Below are 23,412 nucleotides of genomic sequence, written 5' to 3'. Positions count from 1 at the left end.
GTGAGTGTGTGTGTGTGAGTGTGGCGGAATGTGTGTGTGCATGTGAGAGTGTGTGCAAGAGTGTGTGTGTGATTGTGTGAGGGGGAGTGTGCATGTGAGAGTGTGAGAGTGTGGGGGGGAATGCGTGTGTGAGAGACCGTGTGTGTGAGCGTGTGAGTATGTGAGAGTATGTGTGTGACAGTGTGCATGTGAGTGTGTGTGTGGGAGGGGGATGTGAATGTGTGTGAGAGAGAGAGTGTGTGTGAGAGAGAGGGAGTGTGCACGCGAGAGTGTGTGTGTGCGAGCGAGTGCGCGTGCACGAGAGCACAGACGCTGTCCTCCGGGCTCCCGTGAGGCCTCGATGCTCGCCCAGCAGAGCCTTCTGGGAATTGGGTCCCGCCTCCCGGCGGGGGCAGCAAGGAAAGCGCGGTTCTGCGCCCGGGACCCCGAGCCGCCGGGCCCCCCCCCCCTTCCCGGGGAGGGCAAATGGGTTACGAGGCTCCAGACCCAGAAGCGTTGCGGAGGGGGGGGCGGGGGGAGCCTCTGTGGGCGAGGGGGGCCGGGGCTCGGCCGGGCGGGGGGCGGGGGGGGGGGGCGATGTCCGGCAGGGACCGCGGGAAGGACCGTCCCGAAGGGAGGCCCCGCGCGAGGTCCGCCCGGTGCCGGACTCGGAAGGGCGTCGCCGGCGCGAGACTTGGCAGCGGACGTGACATCTGCACTCGCTTTCCCCGCACGCGTCCCCGTCCGGGAGGTCAGGCGGCCAGGCGACGCGGAGCGACCGCGGCCAAGCCCGGGCCGCAGAAGCCGCGGAGGCCGAGCGACGCGGGGGTGGGGGGGGCGGTTCGGAGTTCTGGCGCGACAGGGGTTGGAACCCGGTTCCCGGATGCGGCCTTTCCTTTGGTCGGAGCGGGACGGCCGCCAGAGCGGCTGGGTAACGGGCGGGTGTCGGGGAGCCAGGGACGCACGTTCAGAAACAGGAGCTGCTTCTCAGGGCACCGTTTTCTAAGCGGGCCCAGCGCTTTCTGTTTGAAGAGTGCATTTACCCCCGAGCAGGCGCCTCACGGTGGGCGCGGAGCCCGAGGCGGACCCGAACTCGCGAACCGCAAGGTCACGACCTGAGCCTGAAACCAAGAGTCTGATGCTTCACTGACTGAGCCACCAGGCGCCGCTCTGCAAATCAGTATCTAGAAAGTCCGCCTATTATTTTTGGTTGCAGGGTTTTGTTTTGTTTTTTAAGTTTACTTATTTATTTTGACGGGGAGTGAGTTGGGGGGGGGGGGAGAACGAGTGGGGGAGGGGCAGAGAGAGCGCGGATCCCGAGTACCGACAGTGCAGAGCCCGAGGCAAGGCTCGAACTTGTGACCCGTGCGATCATGACCCGAGGCGAAATCAGGAGCCTGACACACAACTGACGGAGCCACCCAGGTGCCCCTAAGTGCTGGTAACTTACACAATCTCAACAAGTCTCTGGCACAGGTGCTTTACCCCCATTTGAGAGATGGAGAAACTGAGGCCACGGCAGAGTTGGTGGGGGGGGGGGGGAGCCAGGTGTTGAATCAAGGCTGTCTCCGAAAAACTTGGCCTCGAACACCCACCTCGGCACGTTCGACCTGGATCTTTTCCTCGCTTCAGCCGCTATTTATTGAGCGCTTCCTGTATGCCGCGGTCCGCGCTTGTGTGCCCGGCATACAGACTGGAGGAAGACGGGGCCCTGGTCCTTCAGGTGCTCACAGCCGCGGGGACACCCGAGCAAGTGGGCAACGGCAGTGGGGCCACAGATGCTCTTGAGAAGGCGAGACGCGCTGCACCACGCTGGCAACTGAGCAGAGACAAGATGGCGGCGGCCCAGCCCACTTTTTGTGGCCGCTTCGTCCACATCCACTACCCCCGAAGGCTCCATCTATCTCCGTTGCTGACATGGAGAGGACTGGCTTGCTTTCTACGGAAGTGGACGCTTCTCAGGCGAAAAGAGGGCCGTGGACGAAATGGGAAGCAGACCCACCGGAGAGATAGGTCCAGCTGCTTGTTGCAGGAAATCCTGCAGGCTTGATAGCCCCAAACTGTAGCAGAACAAAGCAGGGTCCAGTGAAACAGAAAGAATAAGGAAACAAAAATAGAAAAAAGGGGGGGGGGACCACTTGAAGTTGAATAAACTGCCTCTGAGCCCGCTCGTGGGTTCCCAGGGGGATTCTCACGTTTCCCGGATATTTTCAGATTCCGATGGCAACTAGGGGAAGACCGTTGTGACCTTGAAACTTGGTCAGGGGGGACTGAGCTGAAGACCACCAAGACACTGCACACAGACCACCCACTGCAGAGTCTTGCACGGATCTGCTGGCCAGTCTGGTGGTGATACCGCAAGGCACCCTAAGCCACGCTTTGGAAGACGAGAGGAAGAGCGAGAGCAGGTGTTGAAAAGCCGTGAAAAAAAAAAAAAAAGAATTAAAACCAAAATGTGCCTCAGGCTCATTTCAGCTGGCAGCAGAATTCTCTCTCTCTTTCTTTTGAATTTGGTATTATTACAGGCATCGACACTGAAATGCCAGAAGTCTCGGGGGCCAGAGCGCTTGGTCAGTCTGGGGGTGGGCTTCTCGTGAGCCCCCTGTAAATCCGTGGAGGAGTGCATGTGGAGGAAGAGAGATGAGGGGGCCGCTCCAGGAAAGGGTGTACCCTGGATGTGAGCTCCTGGGGACCCAGGAGACGCTGGCGTTGCGTAGATGCAGCTGGGAGCTGGTCACCTGGGCGTGAATCATAGAATCATTCTGAGGATTAAATCAGCAAGCGCGTACAGGATGCTTTGGCTTGTGCCCGGCCTGTGCACCTGTGCTCGGGAAATATCAGCTGTTGTTACTGTTTCTTCCCCGGGCAAAGCGATACCATCCTCTCTCTGCAGAATGAGAAACTGATGTCAGAGGAGAGGCACCGTTGTGGGTAGGGAGGAACTTCTGGGCTCACTTATCCTCTTTCCTTTTTCTCGTTTCAGTTCTCCGCTTTCGTCCTTGTTAGAAGGCCCCCACAAGTTGAGTTCAAACTGGGGACTTCTCCAGTGCTGTTGAATTCACGGAGTGTGTGCGCCGGCCGGCCGTGGCAGGTGCGGCCTTCGACGGGGAAAGGGAAAGCACTCCTGAGGGTTTAAGGGCGAAAGTTGGGAGAAGGGAAGGAAAAAAAAGACAGGCCCAAGTTGAAGGTGCTTAACGTCTTCCGATGTTGAGCAGAAGCGTGAACAGCGACAGTTGAGTCCAAGGTGGGGGCTTCCGTGCTTCTCTTCCTCGGAACCCCACCTGCTCTCGCTGCCGCATCTGGGCCACCAGGTGGGAGCCCGTGTGGCTGGGCAGTGATGGCAGACCGCGTCTGCTGCTGGGTGCGGGGAGGCGCCCCCTCTTGCCACCACCCTTCCTCCCTGTTCTTCAGCCCCCTTCCTTCCACTCGCTTCTGCTGACACGTGAGGGGAAATGGCATCATCCCGTGAAAAGACAGGGTGGCCGTTGGCCACGGGCCAACTGCCGCGACCCGGGGCCGCGCTGTCAGCCACCGAGAGACGCCTGCGGACCCGGAGGCAGAGAGGGGATGAACGCTTTCGGCGGAACTTTGACCTTTGCGATTCTCTTTGCGCTCTGTCCCCTCCCTCCCCTCCACGGCTCCAGGTAGTTGACTCTTCTGTGACAAGCCTGAGGAACAAGTCTGCCAGGAAAGAGCATGGGGAGAAACCAGATTGGGGAAATTGCTTTCGGGACACAAGGTCCCCGCTAGCAGAGGCTTGTCCCCCGCCAGCGTCCTCACGGTTGATGTGCGTCCGGGTGTGGGAAGTTGGAGGGAATTGCATACACCCTGCATTACAAATATCCCCCCGCTGCGTGCTGAGGGCCCCGGGTGGGGTCCCCGAAGATGCACGGCCGTGGGGATGAGATCAGGGTGGGGTGAGCAGACAGGTTATTGAAGTTGAACTGGGGGCTGAAGAGCAGAGAGCGCTGCAGGAGTTCTCCCCTTGTTCCCCTTTTTGCTTTTTTTTTTTCTTTTTTCTTTTTCCTTTTCTTTTCCATGAGAGAATCAGAAAGGTCCCATCTGCCTTTTCGGGGAGGGTCATGCTTGGTGACTGGTAGCATCTGGGGTAGGGTCCGGTTCATTATGCCACCCAGAATATCAAAGCGGTTTAGGCGTCGGAAACCAGGGAAGGAGGAAGGGATTTAAAAAAAAAAAAACAACAGCCCGGCCGCCAATCGGGGGCTCTCTGTCTGCTGTCTGCCGGCTGCTGCTACCCACTCGTTACAATTAAAATGAAGTGTCCGTCAGCGGCTATCTTCTCTGTGTGGCCCATATGTTTCTGAGCTGATACTGTCCGGATTATTCTGTTCGGGAAAACGATAACGGCTGTTTATAACCTTGGCAAAGACTGAGGCCTAATCAGGCTGGAGCACATTTTCACCAACTGGCTGATAACAGGCTGTTAGCAGCCTTATCGCTGGGGAGAGATAGGCCAAAATAAGCAGATCTGTGAGCACAGGAGCCCAATCGAGTGGTACACACTCTGGCCCCGGCTTTATTTTTAGATTCCCTTTTCCCGGTTTGATATCAGAAGGCGCAGAGGAAGGGGGGGGGCGGGGAGCACCGTGTGCCCCCGCGGGATGTTAATCAACATGAGAGGCAGAGGGTCAGCCCGGCTTCCAGCGCTCAGGGCTCCGTTCAAATGAGGGAAAACACATGCAGGTCTTGGGAGACAAAGGAAGGCGAGGGGCTGGCCTGGTGTGTGGGCCCTGATGGCTTAGCATCTTCCCACTGTTGGGAGTCTCCATCTGGATCATCTGGATCGCCAGGCCTAGGTGCTCGGTTCTTCCCCCATCCTCCCCTGCCGCAGGGACTGACTTTTGCTTTCTGTCTTAATCCACTTTGCTGGGGCGTCTTCGTGGCATTCCTCCAGAATGACATTCCCTGCCCAATTCATCATCCTCACACTGGCTTAGAGACCACACAGTGGGTTGGGGGGTGAGAGGAACACAGGCAGGCCCCCCCACCCCCCCCCAAGCGTGGAGAGAGGACATGGAGGGAGGCTCAGGGAAGTCTAGAACCTGAGGCACCATGACGTCATGGCTTAATAGCTGGTACTCAGCCCCCAGGGAGAAACTGTTGGTTTTCAGAGAGGGGTAGGTTTCCGGCAAAGCCTTCAAGGAAGAGCCCTTTGAACTTGTCCCTCTACAGAGATGGATAAAAGCCAGATCTATAGCTTTTGCCCCTAGACCCAACTCTCTGAAACAGGTTACACCTGGGCCTTGACATATGTGTGGTTCTAGAACAGTTACGGATTTGAGACAAAAAGATAATACGTGAGGTCGTCAAGCATGTGGTGAAAATAAAATGTAGGGGGGAGGCTATAATAGTGCTGGGCAGCAGATGCCATAAGCAGAAGGGAAGTTTGAAGGTATTGTTTGCCGAAGACAGTGGAAGTCTGGAAGTCTGGTATTGTTCTTCTCTGTTCATTCTGCAGAAACCTTCCTAGCCTAAAGCGCATTAGGCATTTTATTTTATTTTTTTCAATGTTCATTTATTTTTGAGAGAGAGAAAGACAAGAGCGTGAGCAGGGGAGAGGAGAGAGAGAGAGAGGGAGACACAGACTCAGAAGCAGGCTCCAGGCTGATGCGGGCTCGAACCCACAAACCGTGAGATCATGACCTGAGCCGGAGTGGGACTCTTAACCTACTGAGCTACCCAGACGCCCCATGGCATTTTAGTCTCTACTCTGCTTCTTTTTGTCTGTCTGTCTCCATCTCTCTTCTCTGCTTTCTTCCTCTCCTCTTCCTGCTCTCTGTGCAGCTGCCCAATTCCCGACTCACTTTTGTCTGCCTAAGACTGAGCGAGTGGAGTCAGGTGGTGGGAAAGAGGGGCCAGGGGACCGGTGCCTGGGGGGGGGGGGGGGGGGGGGAGGGGGGGGCGGGGGGGCGGGGGGGGGGGGGGGGGGGGGGGGGAGGGAAGCGTTTTCAGGGGCACACAGATCCAAGTAAGCACAGAAGGCAGCGGAGAGCATTATCACCATTATCATGCAAATCTATTTACAAGGCTCCTTTTATTCATTAATCTTTGAATAGCAGAACCTTTGGAACCGCCTGAAATAAGAACCACCTGTGTGTCTACCACTGAAAAAACAAAAACAAAAAATGAGTTTTAAGGACAATTGATACGTGGGAGCAGGAAGGGAAAAATTAAGTAGAAATCTCTTCATCATTTAGATCTCCACATATATGATTTTATAGCTCCCGTGTTGCAAAATGGCCAGCCGATTGGCAGTTTTGGAGACGTCCCCCCCAAGTTCAGAGAAAACCTCTGGGGAGGGTCGGAAATGTAATGAAATTATGAAACGGTCTGTTTTTAAAAATCCACTCGGAGGTTCTTCCACGCCGACTTTTATACTCCTTTTTTGGAGATAATACGTAATAATATACAATGTAATCAATGGGATATAAATGATTTGGGTTAACGTTTCAGAGGCACTGGTGAACTCAACATAAAGGGATCTTTTGCAATATCTTCCCTGAATTCATAGTAATATAATATAAAAATCTTAAGCTGGAAGAGACCTTGCATATGATCTAGTTCAGTCCTCTCACTGTCTATTAAACCTTTAATTAAGAGTTCTTTACACGTAGTCCAAGTCCCCATTTGTCACATCGCACATAGACTGGTTACATTATCTTTGGAGCAGTTATTCTTACAGGGGGCAACATAGCTCTTGCAAACACTTATTACCCTGTGTTATAGGCAATTAGCAGGGGCTGCAGGGAGATGTAGGGAAGGGCTCCAGCTTTCTCTGCCACTGTTGCTAAGATGGCAGAATACCAGGTAGAAAGTCCACAGAAGAGAACGTGTCCCACCTAGGGCTACGCACCTTCTGAGAAAAAATACAGCCATGTCAGTGGAATGGAATGGCTCCCATATTCCTTTCGGTAGGACTTTATGTCAGCGGAGTAACCATGGTCATTAAAATCCCCTCCCCGAGAGATTCTAACTCCCAAACATGATTGGTCATATGTGTTCGAGTCATGGAATCTTAGAGCTGGAGGGACCCACTCTAAGGAATTATCTCCTCGTTGTGGAGATGAGGAAATTGAAACCTCAGGGAGGGGCATCTGCCCCGTAAGCCTGAACTGGGGGCTCCGACTAGGGATGAGGAGAATGGTCCTGCCTTCTAGCCCAGTGCTTTTTCATCTTTATGATGACCTTATAGGATGACTTAGTTGTGGGATGAAGAATTTAAAATACGTCCCTGAACTCTCCATGCCACTGTTTACTCCTCTGTAAAATGAGGCTTGTGATTCCCCGACTGATTTTGTAAGTTCCTCGAGAGCTGGGACCGTGTCGCCCATCCCCGTGTTTCCCAAGACACCAGCTCTCACCTCTCTCTGTGCGTGGAGCTGCTCAAGAGATGTTGACTGTTGAATAGTGGAGTGAGTGAACGGATGAATAGGACTTTGAATTGGACTTCTCCAGCGATGACTCTTTCAGGAAATGATTTTTCTAAGTTGTGTGCACCTTCCCAGCCTCGCATTTCTTAAATCTCTTTCGGCAGAAACAGTGAAAAATGGTGACGGGGTCTTGGGCGGTTCTGATGGCAGACCTCTGTGTCCTGCAGAGGCCCGATTATAATCAGGGAATTTTTGTTGGTGTGTGTTTGCCTTGTGGTTGGTTGTTCACGAAGCCTTGGGGAGACCCCGTGCTCCTGAGGGTCAGTTGACTTTGGGCTCTCAGCAACAGGAGTCCGGTGCCTTCTTGAGTTGTCCAGGAACCTCCTCCAGTTGTGTTGCTGTGGGATCCTTCCATGTCTCCCGGTGACGGACGGGGAACGTCACCCCGGGTGGAGACCTTATTTAACTTGCTCTTTTCTAGTGTCTAAATAACACCTGGATCCCAGGAGGTACTTGATGAGTGGGTGAGTTAAACGTAGGTATGTCTACTTTTGCTTCACTGGCCCAGGCCTTCAAAGCGAGGGGCTGGATTGAAAGCCTGTGGATTATCGGAGTCTGTTCCTCTGACTCAGAAATCCTGGCCGGGATACGCTTTTCCCCTCGAAGCATAAATTCTGTCAGTCGGTTAAAAATCTGTATCTTGGGACCTTCACTCACCCTACCAGGGCCCTTTGTATACCAGGCTCCTTTCTTCATCACCCTGAGATGACTACACACAGAGGCAGACTCTCCACACAGAATTTTGAAGGCCGCCGTACAGAGGGTCCAACTCCAAGGCAGAGAGATTACTTGGGAGTTGAGGGGCCGGGGGGGGGGGTGGTGGATATAACAAAACTGCAGTTCTCTGGAATCTTACTTCCTTCTCAGAGGCACGTGACTGGCATATTTGGGTCATTACATAGAAAGACATTCTGCGTACGAGTTATGCCAGCGAGATGTTTCCAGATCACATGACAACGGTGTGTGTGGTGACTGCCAAGTGGTGTTTCTCTGCGCAGGACTCTGAACACACCGCCCACTGGTCTGCGTAAGGCGGCCGCACTCTGCACTAAACGCGGCATCATTCATTCTGGGATCTCCGAACCTTCCATAAACAGTCAGTCGCTTAAGACTCCTGTGAGTTAAATAAATAATAAGATCCTTACCCCCTTGAACAGAATGGGAAGACTAAATATTGAAAAATTAGGCAATTTAGCCCAAGGCAGAGTGTGCAGAGAAAGCACGACCTGGTGAACCAACCCCGTGCGCTGGCAGCAAGAATTTTTCCTGCGAACATTTTTATAATGGCAGATTGCCGCGTGGCTTGGTGAGGGCCTCTCAGTCAGCCTTCAGACTGGCGTTCATCACCCCCTGCGTGCCTGGTGCCGAGTTACAAACGGTTAAGGAAAACATATGCAATTCCTTTCTTACAAGACCTAAAGACACTGCAGCTGTGACGGCTCAATGCGGAACATAGTTCAAATATTAAATGTGATGATACGGGCAATATTCAGTTTTGGAGGCAGACAGCAGTTCGGTTCCAGGGTGGTGGTGGTGATGGTGGGAAATGGCTGGTCGGGGAAGGGAGCTGGAGCTCGGGGTTGAAAAATGGGTAGGTTTGGGGCACTTGGGGGGCTCGGTTGGTTGAGCGTCCGACTTCGGCTCAGGTCGTGATCTCGCGGTCCGTGAGTTCGAGCCCCACGTTGGGCTCTGTGCCGACAGCTCAGAGCCTGGACCCTGCTTTGTCTGTGTCTTCCTTGCTCTCTGTCCCTCCCACAGTCACACTCTGTCTCTCTCTGTCTCTCAAAAATGAATAAAAGTTAAAAGAAAAATTAAAAAAAAAAAAGAAAAATGGGTAGGTTTGAAGTCGGCAGAAGGGAAGAATGGTTCTTGCGCTTGAGGCGAACCATAGAAATAAAGGCAGGAAAATGGGAAAGGGGGTGACAGTTGTGTAGCAGCTCTTGCTGTGTCTCAGTTTTCCTTCCAGTAAAAATAATGGAAGCGATACCACCTTTGGAAGTAAGTGTGCCACCATGGGGAGGACAGCTGAGAGCGACTGATGTCTTAATAGCTGCCAGGGCAGGGTGCTCTGTGTCTGCCGCGCTTTGACATGGCATTGGCTTCGGGTTCTTGGATGACTTGAGAGCCTCTGTATAAGAACATGGCACGGGGGCCACACGGGTGGCTCCGTCAGTTAAGCGTCCGGCTCTTGATTTGGGCACAGGTCACGATCTCGCGGTTCGTGGGTTCGAGCCCCGCGTTGGGCCGTGCGCTGACATTACTGCTTGGGATTCTCTCTCTCCTTCTTTCTCTGCCCCCCACCCCTGCTTGTGCTCACCCGGTCTTCCTCTCTCTCTCAAAATAAATAAATAAACTTTTTTTTTTTTTTTTAAGCGGCGTGGGTTGTGTTTTCTTTGAAGACTTTTATCCACCTGGTGCGTGGTGCGGTCAGAACCAGACTTGGGGAGGAGGAAGGCCCTTCAATGGCCACAGGCTGAATACAGACCAGCAAATGCAACCGTATCGGGAAGGAATCCCTGGGTGTCCCAGTGTCCCCTCCCTTCCTAGACTGAGCTCTGTCAGACAGGTGTTCAAATAAATAATGCATCTAAAAATCCTTCCAGCAGCAGCTGGGACCGTCTTAGGAGCTCCAGGATAGTGGGAGTACATCAGCCCCGCTACTTGGGCAGGTGTGTGTTAGCTCCAGAAAGTTAGAACAAACGCTCTCTAGACGTATCCCCTACGTGGACTAGGGCCCCGTTTCTGACGGAGAAACAAAATGAAGCATTTATTTCATCGAGCCCCGTCTGGAAACAGGTGTGCCTTTGGCCGAACCCTTCCGAGTTCAAAAACAAACAAATTAATAGGCTTCCACTAGGGGGAGACGGCGGTTTCAGAGCGCTGAGTGGAATTAATACCTGCTCCCCTCCAGTTCTAGCCCGTCGCTAACAACAGTACCCAGTATGACCTTAAGGAGATGAATCTCCGTTAATAATCATAATGACGACGGCTTAACATAGTAGCAATCTCTTTAGCACTTAGTATCTGCCAGACGTCACGTTTTGTTTTTACTTAATCCTCAAAAAAATATCAAGATAGGTAACGTTATCCCCATTTGTATGGATTCAGAAACTGTTCTGAGTAGTTCGGATAGTTCCGAATGGTTCAAAACAGTTAAAGACTGGGACGCCTGGGTGGCTCAGTCGGTTAAGCGCCCGACTTTGGCTCAGGTCACTATCTCACGGTTTGTGAGTTTGAGCCCCGCATCGGGCTCTGTGCTGACAGCGCGGAGCCTGGAGCCTGTCTCAGATTCTGTGTCTCCCTCTGTCTCTGACCCTCCCCGGCTCGTGCTCGGTCTCTCTCTCTCTCTCTCTCTCTCAGGTAAACAGACATTAAAAAGAAAAAAAAAAGTTAAAGACTTTGCCCAGCGGTGCCTAATGTTTCTGTCGTGGAGTTAAGTCTGATTCCTGAGCTACGATACTGTAGTAAAAAAGCGTGAACTTGCCATTACCAGCATGTTTCACCTTTTGTTTTGTTTGATTTTGTTTTTTTGTTTTTTGACTCTAAGCTTAGACATGTCGATTAACATAGAAAAATATCTTGCATTGGCCTTGTAGCATGTTCAAGGTAACTTTGGAGAATCCAGATTATTTTTTGCAAAAAGATATTATTTTTTGCAACCCCAATCCCCATGAAGACAGCCATGCAGGAGGTGAAAATCTACTGTCCATTGAAGATCCCAACTGGATCCCATCCAGGAGCTCTGAGAGGTCAAGGTGTGGTGGCCTTCATCGTTCTGGATGCTGCTTCGCTAGGACTAACTCTAAGATGTGTGGGTCTAAGGAGGAATGTTTGACAACTAGGAGTATTTAGGATTTGGGCCACAAATGTAGTCTCCAAAGTGATTTTAGAGGTCCTAATTACTATCACATGATGAGCATCCATCCACAGGGCGCTGACTGAGGAGGACTCAAGCAGCCAACCCTTGAGTTGCCCGGGCTTTGGGGATGAACTCAGCCACCTCTGCTCCTTTGTGAAATCAAAGCTGATGACAGAGACGGCCTGGCTGGAGATGACCACGCTTTTGACTCTCTGGTCAGCTGGACTTTTTATAAAGATGGCAGACGTAGCCACCCACTCTTCTCTTTGTGGCAGGGACTGGTTTTGAGAGAGCGATCTGTTTTGGAATTTCAGGTTTTGAAGTGTAGAAATGTGAATTGCGAGTGAGGCCGAGTTTCGTTCTCTTTGGAATTGAGACCGAGGCCCTACGTGTTCCCAGTGTTTGTGGTAAAGCCCCCTCCCTCGAGTTGAATCACCCTTGGAGGTACTGAAAGAGGAAGGGCTGACCCTCAGGAAATGGCCACATGACAGCCTTTTGGTTGATCACGGAAGTGTTTCAGAATTCTGCTCAGCCTTGCTCCCGGCCAGTGACCCCGTCAGATCTGATAAACCGAACAAGCTGGGGGCTACCGGAGGCCCACACAGGCATGCTGGGCTGTGAGAGGGAACAAATGGTCAGGGTAGTGGCCCACGAGCAAGCAACTCCATGCTGAGCCATTTTTCTCTGCACCCTCCCGCAGGTTTAAATCGGAGGTAGGGTTCGCGGAAATTCTTCTGTCTGTACTTGCCCTGTGCCTGGGGAGGTTAGGAAGCTCATGGTTTGATGTCTGCAGTAAAATGTAGAATATGAGCCCTGATCCTAATGATGATGCAGTTCGGTGACAAACATTCGGCCAGAACCTGGAGGTGTTCACTTGGCCAGAGGATTTGAAAGCTTTAGGCTGTTAATTGGAGCTGTAAATATAGTGTTTACAGGAAACCAGGGAGGAGACGCGTGGTGTGTTTGCATCGCCTGGAGACCTTTGTAAACATCGTACCTGTCCCGGATCAGAATCTCCGGCTGTGGGGAGGCCCAGGCATGTGCATTTTTGAAAAGCTCCCCAGGTGATTCTGTGCTGTGTCCCGCTAAATGGATATCCAGTGCTTTACGAGATTATACGGGAACACTGTTTTTGTCCCGTTCAGTGAACATGCCAGTGATGGCCCACTCTTCCCGCCATCGAATTTGGAAGTGCTTTGGCTCCCACAAGTGCGTGCGGCTATGCGTGCGTCTAACTGCGTGCGCGCGTACAAGTGTGCGCACGCGTCTCTTTGCTTTCCGAAGCACACGGTCCGCTGCTGGCCCCCTGACATGTGATCAGAGTGATGCGGACGTGCGAGCCTGGGCAGCCCGCGTCTCCCCGTTTCACCCCTGCCTGCAAACACGGCGCACGTCCTCAAGGTACAGCTCTGAAATCCCACGCTGACCTTTTCGCGAAGCATTATAATCAAGTTGAACATTTCCAGTTGTACCGCCAGTGCTTGCCCCTCGGGAAAACACTTCCCTCCATTTTATGACAATTAATTCTGATTTTGAGGAACTCATTTGTATTGAATGCAAAATGTCCAGCCTCACACGGAAACCGCAAAGTCCCCGTGTCCAGACACGTCCGACACTGTGTTTTTATTATAAGGACAGGGCACACAATGAAAGATTGTGCTCTCCGTTTCTGAAAATGCTCCTTCGCTGTTCTGCATATTTTAATTTTCTTTCCTCCTTTTTTTTTTTTTTTTTTTTTTTTAACAATTCTGTGGGTCTGATGATAGCAGGCCATTTTTACAGTTATCTGGGCTCATGGGAAATTTCACCCTGTCTGGATTCTCAGCTCCTAGGTGGCAGAACCTGCTGGGGCTTTTACTGTGTGTTAAGTCCCCCATTGTGCCGAGGTTCCCTATGTGAACATGCTGCCCCCTCGGAGAGACTCCTGTGACTGACATTCGTACTCTGTAGTGAAAGTCGGCATGTCACTCCCCACGTGATAGTCCTGGCCACAAAGGAAGCAGGTCTCCTAGGACTCTGGGATGTACCCAAGAGCCCTGGGGCCTTCTAACTTCATTTAGGAGAAGACACAGAAACAAAAGCTACTATTACTCAGGCTAATGTCTGCTGACATGAACAGGAACCCCTCAAGAATGCTTTCTGGGGGCGCCTGGGTGGCTCAGTGGGGTAAGCGTCCGATGTCAGCTCAGGTCAAGATCTCACAGTCTGTGAGTTCAAGCCCCGCATCGGGCTCTGTACCGACAGCTCAGAGCCTGGAGCCTGTTTCAGATTCTGTGTTTCCCTCTCTCTTGACCCCTCCCCCACTCATGCTCTGTCTCTCAAAGATGAATAAATGTTAAAAAAAAATTAAAAAAAAAAAAAAAGAATGCTTTCTGCCAGCACCGAAGCGGGGATGGGGGGGGGGGGGAATCCCACATGGAGAAATATCACTGAAGTTTGAGTACCCCTGCCCCCCCAGACCCAGCCAGTGTCTTCTCCAGTGTGAATAGCACTGGGCAGGGATGTGCTGAGATGCCTGTGAAGGTAACAGAGATGCCCGGGGCGGGGGGGGGGGGGGGGGACGTGGCTTGTTGGGCTTTGTGATCTCTGGTCCAGGGAAGGGGCTTCTCTCTACTGGAGCTGCGGTTGGCTTAGGGCTCCCGTGGCTTCCTTTCCGGGGTATACAAGGCATCCAGCGGTTGTACCGTTCTTGTAACAAAAGACGGATTTTAGGGGAATCCTTTTAGGCAGGGCGAGGGGATCGCTTTGTCCGGAAGAGCATCGGAATATCTTAGGCAGGCACCATGCTCTACTCACCTGAACCAGTAAGGGCATGACCCAGTAAATTAGGACTGGTGTGGGCGTCTGTCAGTCAAGCTCCTTCTAATAATCCCAGGGGTCTGTGAGCATTCTCCAGCTCATGGCAGACGATCTATTCCTGTTTCTGGAATTTGCCTCTTGGTATTGTCACACAAGGGGCTTCCTCTAGTTGTGCTCTGTGGTCGAAAAGTCATCTTTGCACCAAGGAATACGGGACTCACTGTCGTTCTCCCCTCCCCCTCCCGGGCCCCAGAGTAGGCTTTTGACTGGGTGGCATATGAAGCTGGGGGCTAGAGTGTCTTCAGACTTCCTCTGTGATTCTCAGGGTGGCCAGAATTCTCTTTCGGGCACCACTTCAAATCTCAGGGACTCCGTCCCTAAAATGGGGTGGCAGTGTTTGCTTTTCTTTGTCCAGGATCGGGAGAGGGGAGAGGTGGAGGCATAACGACCTGAAAGCAAAAGCAGTTGACTTCTTGGAACTGTGGTCCTCTGCTGTGACAGCACGGTTGCTTCCTGTTGTGGAACACCTTCCAAGACACTTGTCTACATTCCCTCCCTTTTCTATTTGTTGCCGTTAGCGTGGAAAAGCAAGTTACTAAAGGTTCACTAATGTTCCCCAGGTGTGCACGCTGAGCATTTTATAGGTGACCTTGAACCCTGCAGGGAACAAAGGCGTCAACCCCCTGCCCAGTTGAAAATCCAGGTATAATTTATGACTCCCCCAAAGCATGACAGCCTACTGTTGACCTAAAACCTTATCAGTAGCATCAACGGTTGATGAGCATGTATTGTGTGTGCTGGAGGTAATATATGCTGTATTCTTACAAGAAAGGGACTTAGAGACAAGAAAGTGTTATTAAGAACATCGTAAAGAAGAGAAAATACAGAAAATACGCCGGGGTGGCTCAGTTCGTTGAGCATCCGACCTCGGCTCAGGTCATGATCTCACGGTGTGCGAGTTCGAGCCCCGCGTCAGGCTCTCCGCTGTGGGCACAGAGCCCGCTTCGGATCCCCCAGCCTCCGCCCCCTCTGCCCTCATGGTCGCTCGGTCTCAAAAATAAATAAATATTTTAAAAAAAGAAGAGAAAACACACGTATGGCCCTGTACTGTAAAAAAAATCTGTGTAAGTGGACCTCCGCAGTTCAAACCCGTGTTCAAGCCCGTGTTGTTCACGGAGTGGCTGTTCTTTGATTTCTCATTCGTAGCTCACCTGTGTTTTCCCCCTTCTCGACCTGGCTGCCCTGGGGAACTGGAGACTCCCACCCAGGGAGTAGCCAGGGTACTTATATTCACTTGGAATGTTACATTTATTTGTTTATTTATCTATGCATTTAATAAAACTTCATCGAGCATCTTTTTGATGACAGGCTGCTTTCTAGGTGCTAGAGATACAATGAGAACAGAACAGACAAAACCCTTGCCCCCATGGAGCTTCCACGTTAGTGAAGGAAATAGACAATGAACACCCTACAACATGATGTAGAGTGGTACACTGTCCAGTAAAATGGGAATATCTTCGACCCGGTTTTGCATCTTTACCCCCGGACTGACCCTCAGCTCCAGGCTCCCTGGCAGGCGGTCCCCTGTGTGGCTCTGCCTGGCTGTCACCGATTACACGTATCTGCACGGCTTACGCTCACCCTCTGCAACCATCCTCTCTCCTCCTGCTCGCCGAAGCCTTCGTCTCTTATGCCGCGATCAATGGGCGTGTGACTTTCCCACTCGGACGCTCACTCGGACGCTCATTTTTTAATCCTTCCTGCCTCCTTCAATGTCATCCTGTTCCATTTTTCTTTATAGACTTTCAGGTCTACTGTACCTGCTGATTACTTAGTGGAGAGTGCTGGGCATCTCCCTTAATTAATTCCATCGATTTCAAATCCCACAAGGTTCGAGGTCCTTAGATTTCTGAAGCAGTTAAGTGGAATGTCTAAATTCCAGCCTTTTCCTTCTACAAATTGTTTTGCCACAAATTTGCCAGGAGGAAGTGCTGTGGTTTTATTTTTTGAAGGAGTATATTAATCCACAGAGGACTCTGCATTCTTTTTTAAAAATTTTTTTTAATGTTTATTTTTGAGAAAGAGAGAGAAAGATTTTTGAGAAAGAAATAAATAATGTTATATGTTATATATGTGTATATATATACATATGTATACATACATATATATATACATACATATATATACATATATATGTTATATATGTTATATAATGTTATATATATATAAAATAAATAATGTTATATATAAAATAATGTTTATTTTTGAGAAAGAGAGAGAGAGTGCACGCATGAGTGGGGGAGGGGCAGACAGAGAGGGAGACACAGAATCCGAAGCAGGCTCTGGGCTCTGAGCTGTCAGCACAGACCTTGAACCCACGAACTGTGAGATCATGACCTGAGCCAAAGTCGGATGCTCAACCACCTGAGCCACCCAGGTGCTCCGAGGGCTGCATTCTTAACTGGGCTTTTTGTATACACGGTAGAAGGAAGAAGGGGGCTTGGATCTCTCTCTGTCTCTCTCTTTCTTTCTCCTGTACTTCTCCCATTTACTTCCATAATGCTGGCTGAGCTGGGGCCTTGTCTTGGCGTCCAGTGGTTTCTTGAATTCTTTGAAGAAGGTTGTGACTGTCAACCCAGGACTTCTTTTTGAGGAATAACTGCCTAGGGTTTTTTCAGGAGGATACGCCTAAAAACCTATGGTAGTGATCTTGTTGAGTGATATATATGTGATTTTCTAATGCTCCCTGTTAAAAGGAAGCATGAAACTTCTTGGAAAGAGTTATCGACTCTGGCTCAGCATCATAAGGTTTGTAAGTTACGGCACGTCTTCCACACAGAGGTGCAGAAATCAGCATCGATGGGAACTTTAGAGATTAGGAGCTCACTTCCCTCATTTTACAAAATGTGAACACGAGGAGTAAGGAATTTGCGCCGACTGAGTCCTTGATACGTGCCGGGCCCTAGATTAGGCATTAGGCACATGCGACCTCCGAAGGGTGCGCTTACCGGCTGGCTTGGGCTCACTACAAGCTGCACCTGAAGCCCAGTCCCTTTCCAGTCGTCCCATCGCCTCTCCTTAAACCCAAAGAGCCAAAGAAGAGGGAAAAGAGACGCAGGGCGAAGAAGTATCTTGGGCTGGCTCCTTAGAGGCGTATGCTCTGCTCTGCTCTGTCTGCTAGGCTGGCAGCCGTTGTGGCCCCTGCTCGGAAGCTGGCGCTCGCAGATGCTGGGTGGTGGCCAGCCCGGCTCTGCTTGGAGCATTGGCAGCCATCAAAGAGTTAATGTTGGACGAGTGTGGGTGGTGGGCACATGGAAGGGGCTGGAGGGAGAGATCGACAGATGAACATACCCCCTCCCCCTCATCATGCCATCTGACCATCTGAAGTTGTGTGCATGTTGGAAGGGCCAAGAAGCACATTCAGAGAAGGGTGTGGACTCCTCTTGAAAGGACTTTTCCCTCTTCTGCGCGGGCCAGCCAGGCAGCTCAGCCCTGCACTGCCTGCGGCTGATGAAAACTCTGTTGCTATGCGCCGGAAGCTTAATTTTATTATTGCTCTCCCCTATTTAATGTCTGTCTCTCAGGCAGCTGGTGATGTTTTAATGAAGCTGGAATTGTATAGTCTGTAGCGCTGGATAATCATAAGCTGCCGAGTCAGAATCAAATTAATAATTCATGAAATTAAAGTGTATAATTAATTTGCACCGTGCAGATGAGAAGAAGGGCCAGCACCCACAGCCTGGAAGGTGCTGAAATGAGGGAGGGTGTTGCCTGAGCTCAGCTTCTGGCCCCAAATAGGGTAAGCCGGCAGACACGTTAGGTGTCGCGAGCCTGTCCGTCTGTCTACCTGCGCACAGACGTGGACCCGCAATAGGATATTTTCACCTAAAACTTGGCCCAACCTTAGAAGCTCCAAGCACTTTAGTTGGTTCTGAGTCACCCTTTCGAAGGCCTAGAAGAATCTTGTTCCAACTGGAAGTGAGATTATCAGACGTCCTTGGGTTATGTATCCTCGTAGTGGGGTCCGGCTGAAAGCCCCATCAGAAACTTCACTCTTGGAACGCCTGGGTGGCTCAGTCGGTTGAACGTCTGACTTTGGCCCAGATGATGATCTCACAGTTTGTGAGTTCGAGCCCTGGGTCGGGCTCTGCACTGACAGTGCAGAGCCTGCTTGGGATTCTCTCTCTTTCCCTCTCTCTCTCTGCCCCTGCCCCGCTCTCTCACACACTCTCTCTCCCCCTCTCAAAATAAATAAAATAAAACTTAAAAGAAGAACAAAGATACTTTATGCTTTTGTGCGGTTCACAAGGATGTAAACCAAGTCCAAAAATTTAGGCATTTTATTGAGCCTCTAACCCCTTAATATTGCTTCTCAGGAGCATGTGCACACATGCACGCGCGTGCGCACACACACACACACACACACACACACAGAGCAAAGGCCGATGACTTCCTCTAGACCACAGCAATGATGTGTTTCACATCTAGCATTTTACTTTTTTCTCGCAGACGCCCTTGGCTTGGCAATAGCTGAAGAAAGATAATCCTTGATTCCGTTCCTAGCAACAAAGCGAAGGGAGAGGAGGCCATGTGCCTCATCCAGGGATGGGGACCCGTCCACTGGCTCCTGAGCTGCTCCGCCTTTCCTCTGGGCTACTTTCAGGAAACTCTGATGTTTGTCTTTGTGGCCTCTCTAGGCATAAGAGTCACGGGCCCTGCTTGTCACTGGCGGTTGTGGACATGACTTGCTGGGCATTTTGCCTGTATCCTGCCGACTTGGGATCCCTCCATTGTATGTGTAGGGATGCCGGCACTTGGTCCTGAGTTTTGAAAGACAAATGCGATGGTCCTGTAGTGAGAGAGGGATCTTTGGGTTGTGCTTTTCATTAGAAAATCCCTTCTGGTGTGTAAGCCTCCTAAGCATGGCATCTTTTCCCAGCGGAGACTTGCAGACAGTGAGAAGGCAAAATGGGGAACTGCAGTTGTCCGTTCCTCTTTGTCAGGCCTTTGAGAGTTCCTGTTCTAAAGGGACCGGAAGCTGTGATACGGACTAATAACGCATAAACCCCCAAAGGTTTGGGTTGAATTGAGGCTCAGTTGACTTCACATTCTTGAGTCTTCAGAATGTTTCTTTGCTCCTCCTAGAGGGGCTTGCTCTGTCTGCCAGAAACTGCAGAGATTTTCCGAGATCTTAAGACAGACATTAAGGTCACACGTTAAACAAATACATAAATAAGTTAATTCCAGGACGACGTCGTACCGGTGGGAAATCTCCCTAGGTATCCAGGACCTCACATGCAACCTCAATTCTCTTTACTGTCTCCTAATCTGCATGCTAGCCCCTCGCTTGCCTTTGTTTGCATGGCCTCAACTTCTATAACACCTTACCGCTTTCCCCTAGGTCAAGTTTCAGCCACTGGTGTTTCTCCAGACTGGCTGATTCCCTGGAAACACATCTCAAAGTTCTGTCTTGCTCCCGCAGCAATCCTTAAACCATTGCGTGTCTCATACACTCCGACTAAGGCACAAATCAGAAACATCTGATGCCCAACACATAGCAAACACATTTTGGGGCAAAAATAATGGTCCGGTAACATGTCTGGCTTCCTATCTTCAAAGCACTTTGCCTACACAAGGAAATTCTGACTGTGAAGCGACTCTCCATCATTTTTTGGTAAGAAAGCCAAGACAGAGAATTCAAGGGACTTGCTCAAGACAAGTAGAGTGGCACCATGATGGGATTTGCCCTGTCTTCAACTTTTCAGTTGGTAGAGGGAGCCTTTGACAACCCTCGGATTTGGAAACAAAATTTAACCGCCTAAGAGCATCTGGAATTTTCTGCCCTTGTGCTCAGTTGAAAATTTTTGACTCCCCTGGGTGATTGGCTGGTGTCTTGCTGGAAAAGTGTTATATACATGGATTCGTGTACAGCTCTTTTAGCCTTAAAAGTTAGATCTGTTTTTGGCAAGAAGAAAAATCACTCGAGACTACTGTGGAATGACCAGAGTTTGTGCACTCTCTTGTGATCTGTTTTTACATACAAACATTTTGGTCAGCTTACACAGCTACATCTCCAGATGTAGGTCTTCCTGATTTGAATAGATTGATTACAGTTTGCAGAGGCTGGTTTTTTGGTTTTTTGTTTGTTTGTTTTTTGCCATGGCCTTAGTGTAGAGAGAATGGGGACACGGTGGGAACGATGATCCTGAGTCTACGTGTAGGTCACCGGAATATCTGGACAGTGACCTTGCCAAACCAGTTATTTTAGCCATGCAAACAGTGGTTAAGCTAGATTGCCATAGGATCAGTTCAATTAACTAGGTGACATTCGGTCATGAATATGGCTGGGACCCATGAATTAACCAAAAAACGAGAACAAAAACCTGGCCGTGGTCACATCTGGGCATAGGAAGAGATGCATGCGGAAGTCACATCCAGAATTACAGAAAATTGTGAGCGTGGCCACACACTTCATCACTGAATTAGCACTATGTTTGAAGTCTGTTGGGTATGAAATGGATGTCTCTGGAGGCTAAAAGTGGTCTTTAGAAAGTGTTTTAGGGAGAGAAGTGCTCCCTAAAACCCATAACGACAAAATAATGCTTTACTGGTACAAAGCAGCCCTGCACCTCCCGCAGTGACACAGTTCTTCATGGTCACCCTTTGCTTGTGTCTTAATAGCACTCTGTGTGGGGCTTGGCGGGCTGCATTTCTGCACGGGAAGGAAGTGAGACCCATCTAGGGCTGTGACATCGTCTGCATGCTTTCAGGCAGACACGGAGTTGGGGCCCCGCTTCCCTCTTAGCGTTGGCTTTCTCCAAGAGCCTCGCTTGTGCTTCCATAATGTAGGAAGAAGGCTTCCCCTTGGTTTTCTGGGATCCCTCCAGCTACGTTTTGATCACTGCATTTTGGTCAGGCGCTCCGGCAATGCAATATGGTGTTACGGTTTCGCTAAAGCCTAACACTAAGCTTAGGCTTTATTAAGTTACAGACCCCGGGGGATAAATATTCTGACCCTCTAGCAGCTCCTGAGTGAGTTACTGCACTCACCCTTGGAATGCACATAATGAATACGTAATGAAATTCAGTAATTAACGTACTTAATTTATGTATTTGTTTAATGTGTGGCCTTAGTGTCTGTCTTACGATCTTAGGAAATCTCTGCACGCGTCTGTTGGTTTTCATTGGAAGCTTCTAGAAGTCAGGGACTCTGCGTGTGCAGTTTTATCTGCTGTTCACCGCGTCACGTTAATAAAACTCCGTTCGGTTATAATTCAAAGTAATACAATTCACATATAGGGCATTTTAATAAAGCGCGCTTTTCGAGAACTGACATACTTTAAAAAGTAAACAGGGCAAATGACCTTCATTTAGTGCTTCTGAGCAGAGGGGGTTAGTGCTCGGATGGGTCTCCTGGCCCTGCCACATCCACTCACATGGTTGCAGTTGGTTTTTGTTTTTCGAAATTATTTGTAAACAGTTTCTTAAGTTTAGTTACTTATTTTGAGAGGGAGGGAGAGAGACAGAGAGAGAGTGAGGGAAGGGCAGAGAGAGAGGGAGAGAAAATGTCCCAAGCAGGCTCCTCACTGTCAGCACAGAGCCCGGTGTGGGGCTCGATCCCGTGAATCCTGAGATCGTGACCTGTGCCAAAATCAAGAGTCGGGATGCTTAACTGACTACGCCACCCAGGCGCCCCTTGCAGTTGGTTTTTTAGTACTGAGACTTGCAGATTCAGTGTTACATATCCCTGTGGTGTCAAGCTCTTGAGTTGGTGTGGAACAAAAGCCAGCAGCCCTGTCCCGTGTACTGGACACGACTCATGGCCACGTTCCTTTGGCACGTGAGGAGGGGCCTCTGGCCTTTGTCAGCGGCTAGAATTTGGTGGCAGGGCACGGTGTACAGGTTTCTTTTTGTTTGAGCCCCTAGAGTTTTGTGCACCGCCTTCCTCTGTGTGGGGCAGGTGGGAGAAGTTGTCCGTCCCTCATCTGAGAGGGAGGCTCATACCTCCTTGCTGTCGCTAGTGGGATTTGTCAGCACCTGTGCCCTCCGTCCATCATCTGCTGTGCATCTGAGAAGAGAAACCAATGAAGGTAAACGAGGTGGCTCATTCCCACGCCTTCGGGTGCGAATGGGTGTGACTAATTAAGACGGGTGAACCATTTCAGGCCGTGGTTCTTGGAGACACGAGCAAGGAGCCCGCGCTCCATGTTCCCATTTCTTGGGCAAACCAATAATTTATGTGTTTTCCAAAATGGAGCCAAAAGCATAGACGTCATTCGTAATTTTCAGGAATTATTTATTATCATTATAACATTCCCCCCACAGGCAGCAGATAGCCCATTATTCAGAATTATAACCTCTCCCGGATTTAGACATGGGCTGAATAATGAAATTGGGGGAAATGCAGAAAACGTGGCCAGTCAAGTTAACTAGACGTACTTCACTCCCCAGAAGGAGGGGACCTCTCTCTGCTAAAGATTTGTTTATTTTCCACCAGAATGCATGTGTTTTGCTCAAGGCCTCTGGTTTTTGACTTTGCACCTGTTGAGAGTCACTGAGTAATTTTTTTCTTTTTATTTAAAAAAATTTTTTTAATACTTATTTTTGAGAGAGAGAGAGAGAGACAGAGACAGAGCATGAGCAGGGGAGGGGCAGAGAGAGAGGGAGACACAGAATCCTAAGCGGGCTCCAGGCTTTGAGCTGTCAGCACAGAGCCCGACACGGGGCTCTAACTCACGGACCTCGAGATCATGACCTGAGCCGAAGTCAGACGCTTAACTGACTGAGCCACCCAGGGGCCCCGAGAGTCACTGAGTAATTTTTAACTGCAGGATACATCTCTTATCCCCGTGTTCTCCCCATCCACTGCAACATGGTTCAGCTTAAATGACCTGTTAGTTTTCTTTACAGAGCCGTGACTCTGTAAGGGTGAGGACTGCAAAACCATTCAGGAGGAATTTGATACGCCAAATGGTCCAACTCATTATAACTTGTAGAAAACCACAGGTAATTGTATGGTTAACTGCTGGTAGGTTCCTGAGCCCCACATTAGGTGTTCATGCTCTTCTCTGCTCAGTCTGCAGCGGCCGCTTTGCTTTTTAGTATGTTTGATAGGACATCTGAATAAAGATGAGAACGTGCATTTTCAAGGCAGCATCCAGGCAGTAATACTGGGTAACTGACCTTAGAGGTTTAAAGAAAGCAAACAGAAAATAGGTGACGGAATTCTTACAGTAAGTAGGAAATTAATTTTGGACAGTCTGCTTCAAATGCTCAGAGTACCTTTGTTGATGCAAAATGAATTTTCCCTATATGATGTCCTAT

At 50.2% G+C, this 23,412-nt stretch overlaps 1 protein-coding gene across 9 annotated transcripts in view; it reads left to right on the top strand.

Moving 5' to 3' along the window:
• Window positions 1–23,412, top strand: part of PBX1 (PBX homeobox 1) — a 289,525-nt gene that overhangs the window by 144,496 nt on the left and 121,617 nt on the right. Inside the window, exon 1 of one of the 9 annotated variants that reach the window (XR_007458871.1) lies at window positions 3,477–3,623. The exons of the other annotated variants lie outside the window; for them this stretch is intronic. The gene's annotated coding sequence lies outside the window, so the exon portion shown is untranslated. Of the gene's footprint in view, window positions 1–3,476; window positions 3,624–23,412 lie in introns of those variants that run through there. 9 annotated transcript variants of the gene reach the window in all.

This window comes from Panthera uncia, chromosome F1, assembly GCF_023721935.1.
Source record: "Panthera uncia isolate 11264 chromosome F1, Puncia_PCG_1.0, whole genome shotgun sequence".
NCBI lineage: Eukaryota > Metazoa > Chordata > Mammalia > Carnivora > Felidae > Panthera > Panthera uncia.
The sequence above is the reverse complement of the archived record's forward strand: the minus strand, read 5'-3'. Positions and strand labels throughout refer to the sequence as shown.